Source organism: Lipotes vexillifer, unplaced genomic scaffold, assembly GCF_000442215.2.
Source record: "Lipotes vexillifer unplaced genomic scaffold, Lipotes_vexillifer_v1.1 scaffold120, whole genome shotgun sequence".
Lineage (NCBI taxonomy): Eukaryota > Metazoa > Chordata > Mammalia > Artiodactyla > Lipotidae > Lipotes > Lipotes vexillifer.
Window position 1 is genome coordinate 4,343,185 of NW_006791240.1, and position 4,906 is coordinate 4,348,090.

Consider the following 4,906-nt stretch of genomic DNA (forward strand, 5'->3'; position numbering starts at 1 on the left):
GCTCCTGGGGTTCAGCTTTGGATTTGGCCCCACCTCTGCATGTAGGTCGCCTGAGGTCATCTGTTCCCCGCCCAGAAAGTACAGGATTAAAGGAGCAGCTGATTCAGGGGCTCTGGCTCAGGACGGGCAGAAGGAGGGGTACAGAATGCAGGGCGAGCCTGCGGCAGCAGAGGCCAGTATGACGTTGCACCAGCCTGAGATGCGCTGTGTGTTCTCCAGGGAAGTTGTTCCTGGATCACGGGACCCTGGCAGTGGTGGGCTGCACCCGCTCCCGGGAGGGGAGGTGATGAGAGTGACCTGTGCTTGCACACAGGCTTCTTGGTGGCTGCAGCAGCTGACTTAAGAGTCTCGTGCCCATCTCTGTGGTCCATGCTGATAGCCGTGGCTCGCCCCCATCTCTGGAGCTTGTTTAGGTGGCGCACTTAATTCCCCTCCTCGCGCACCACAAAACAGAGGCAAGAAGTCTCTTGTCTCTTCGGCAGCTCCAGGCTTTTTCCTGGAATCTCTCCCGGCTAGCTGGGGTGCACTAGCCCCTTCAGGCTGTGTTCACGCAGCTAACCCCAGTCCTCTCCCTGGGATCTGACCTCTGAAGCTGGAGCCTCAGCTCCCAGCCCCTGCCCACCCCAGAGGGTGAGCAGACAAGCCTCTTGGGCTGGTGAGTGCTGGCCAGCACCAATCCTCTGTGCAGGAAACTCTCTGCTTTGCCCTCCGCACCCCTGTTGCTGCGCTCTCCTCCCTGGCCCCAAAGCTTCCACCCTGCCACCCGCTGTCTCTGCCAGTGAAGGGGCTTCCTAGTGTGTGGAAACCTTTCCACTTTCACAGCTCCCTCCCAGAGGTGCAGGTCCCATCCCTATTTTTTGTCTCTTTTTTCTTTTGCCCTACTCAGGTACATGGGGAGTTTCTTGCCTTTTGGGAGGTTTGAGTTCTTCTCCCAGCGTTCAGTAGGTGTTCTTTAGGGGTTGTTCCACATGTAGATGTATTTCTGATGTATTCGTGGGGAGGAGGGTGATCTGCACGTCTTACTCTTCTGCCATCTTGAAGCTCCTCCAAACATGTTTTTTTTTTCCTCATTTTAGTTTTGATTTACATTTCTCTAATAGAGATGTTGAGCATCTTTTCATGTGCCTCTTGGCCATCCATATGTCTTATTTGGAGAAATGTCTATTTAGATCTTCTGACCATTTAAAAATTTTTTTTTCTAATTTTAATATTTATTAGTTTCAGTAAAGAATATAACATATAATTCAAAGTGTTTAAAGAAGGTAAACTAGAAACAATTTAATAACCTCCATTCTGATTCTAATCTCCTTTTAGTCATGGGTTAGTCTAACTCAGGCTTTTTTTTTTCATTTTGCTAAGTATTATAATTTTAATTTTTTTAACTTTTTATTTTATATTGGAGGATAGTTAATTAACAATGTTGCGTTAGTTTCAGGTGAACAAGAACGTGATTCAGTTATACGTATATCTATTCTTTTTCAAATTCTTTTCCCAATTAGGTTGTTACATAATATTGAACAGAGTTCCCTGTGCTGTACAGTAGGTCCTTGATGGTTATCCATTTTAAATACAGCAGTGTGTAAATGTCAATCCCAAACTCCCTAACTATCCCCCACCCCACCCTTCCCACCAGTAACTGTAAGTTCATTCTCTAAGTCTATGAGTCTGTTTCTGTTTTGTAAGTTCATCTGTATCATACTTTTAAGATTCTACATATAAGCGATATCATACAGTATTTCTCTTTCTCTGTTCACTCAGTATGACAGTCTCTAGGTCCATCCATATTGCTGCAAATGACATTATTTCATTCTTTTTAATGGCTGAGTAATATTCCATTGTATATATGTACCACTTCTTCTTTATGCATTCTTCTGTCAGTGGACATTTAGGCTGCTTCCATGTCTTGGGTATTGTAAACAGCGCTGCAATGAACATTGGGGTGCATGTATCCTTTCAGACCATGTTTTTCTCTGGGTATATGCCCAGGAGTGGGATTGCAGGATCATATGGTAGCTCTGTGGTTAGTTTCTTAAGGAACCTTCATACTGTTCTCCATAGTGGCTGCACCAATTTATATTCCCACCAGCAGTGTAGGAGGGTTCCCTTTTCTCCACACCCTCTCCAGCATTTACTGTTTGTAGACTTTTTGATGATAGCCATTTTGATTGGTGTGAGGTGATATCTCATAGTTTTGATTTGCATTTCTCTAAAGATTAGCGATGTTGAACATCTTTTCATGTGCCTCTTGGCCATCTGTATGTCTTCTTTGGAGAAATCTCTATTTGGGTCTTCTGCCCATTTTTTGACTGGGTTGTTTGTTTTGATGATATTAAGCCACATGAGCTGTTTGTAGATTTTGGAGACTAATCCCTTGTTGGTCATATCATTTACAAATATTTTCTCTTATTCTGTGGGTTGTCTTTTTGTTTTGTTTATGGTTTCCATTGCTGTGCAAAAGCTTTTGAGTTTAATTAGGTCCCACCTGTTTATTTTTGTTTTTATTTCCATTACTCTGGGAGACAGATTGAAAAAGATACTGCTGTGATTTATGTCAGAGAGTGTTCTGCCTATGTTTTCCTCTAAGAGTTTTATAGTGTCCGGTCTTATATTTAGGTCTTTAATCTATTTTGGGTTTATTTTGTGTATGATGTTAGGGAGTGTTCTAATTTCATTTTTTTTTTTTTTTTTACATGCGGCTATACAGTTTTCCCAGCACCATTTATTGAACAGACTGTCTTTCCTCCATTGTAAAGTCTTGCCTCCTTTGCCCTAGCTTAATTGACCATAGCTGCATGGGTTTATTTCTGGGATTTCTTTCCTGTTCCATTGATATTTTTTTCTATTTTTGTGCCAGTACCACACTGCCTTGATTACTATAGCTTTATAGTATAGTCTGAAGTTAGGGAGCCTGATTCCTCAAGCTTCATTTTTCTTTCTCAAGATTGCTTTGGCTGTTTGGGGTCTTTTGTGTCTCCCTACAAATTTTGTGATTTTTTTTTGTTCTAGTTCTGTGAAAAATGTCATTGGTCATTTGATAGGGATTCCATTGAATCTGTAGATTATCTTGAGTCATATAGTCATTTTGACAATATTGATTCTTCCATTCCAAGAACATGGTATATCTTTCCATCTGGTTGTGTCATCTTCATTTTCTTTCATCATTGTCTTATAGTTGTTGGAGTACAGGTCTTTTGCCTCCTTGGCTAGGTTTATTCCTAGGTATTTTATTTTATTTTATTTTGATGTGATGGTAAATGGAATTGTTTCTTTAATTTCTCTTTCTGATCTTTCATTGTTAGTGTGTAGAAATGCAAGAGAATTCTGTGTATTAATTTTGTGTATCCTGCAACTTTACTGAATTCATTGATGAACTCTAGTAATTTTCTGGTTAGCATCCTTAGGATTTTCTATGTATAGTATCATGTCATCTGCAAACAGTGACAGTTTTACTTCTTCTTTTCCTATTTGGATTCCTTTTATTTCTTTTTCTTCTCTGATTGCTGTAGCTAGGACTTCCAAAACTATGTTGAGTAAAAGTGGTGACAGTGGACATCCTTGTCTTGTTTCTGAACTTGGAGGAAATTCTTTCAGCTTTTTACTGTTGAGTATGATGTTAGCTGTGGGTTTGTCACATATGGCCTTAAATGTTTAGGTATGTTCCTGTTATGCTCACTTTCTGGAGTGTTTTTATCATAAATGGGTGTTGAATTTTGTCAAATGCTTTTTCTGCAACTATTGAGATGATCATATGGTTTTTATTCTTCAATTTGTTAATGTGGTGTATCACACTGATTGATTTGTGGATATTGAAAAATCCTTGCATCCCTGGGATAAATCCAACTTGAACATGGTGTATGATTGTTTTAATGTATTGTTGGACTTGGTTTGCTAGTATTTTGTTGAGGATTTTTATGTCTATGTTCATCAGTGATATTGGCCTGTAATTTTCTTTTTTTTTTGTGGTGGCTTTGTCTGGTCTTGGTATCAGGATGATGGTGGCCTCATAGAATGAGTTTGGGAGTGTTCCTTCCTCTGCAGTTTTTTGGAATAGTATCAGAAGGATAGGTGTTAGCTCTTCTCTAAATATTTGTTAGAACTCACCTGTGAAGCCGTCTGGTTCTGGACTTCATTGGAAGTTTTTTAACTTGTAATTGGTCTGCTCATGTATTCTGTTTCTTCCTGGTTCAGTCTCAAGAGATTGTACCTTTCTAAGAATATGTCCATTTCTTCTAGGTAGTCCATTTTATTGGCATGTAATTGCTTGTAGTATTCCCTTATGATCCTTTGTATTTCTGTGGTGTTAGTTGTAACTTCTCCTTTTCCTTTCTAATTTTACTGATTTAAGCCCTCTCCCTTTTTTTCTTGATGAGTCTGGCTAAAGGTTTATCAATTTTGTTTATCTTTTCCAAGAACCAGCTTTTAGTTTTATTGGTCTTTGCTGTTGTTTTCTTCATCTCTATTTCATTTATTTCTGCTCTGATCTTTATGATTTCTTTCCTTCTACTAACTTTGGGTTTTGGTTTTTCTTCTTTCTCTAGTTACTTTAGCTGTAAGATTAGGTTGTTTATTTGGGATTTTTCTTGTTTCCTGAGGTAAGACTGTATTGCTATAAACTTCCCTCTTAGAATTGCTTTTCCTGCATCCCATAGGTTTTGGATCATCATGTTTTGTTTTCACTTGTCTCTAGGTATTTTTTTGATTTCCTCTTTTTTTTTTCTTTTTGGCCACACCACACAGCTTGTGGGATCTTAGTTCCCTGATCCAGGGATTGAACCTGGGCCCTTGGCAGTGAAAGCGCAGAGTCCTAACCACTGGCCTGCCAGGAAATTCCCTGATTTCCTGTTTGATTTCTTCGGTGATCCATTGGTTGTTTAGTAACATATTGTTTTGCCTCCATGTATTTGTT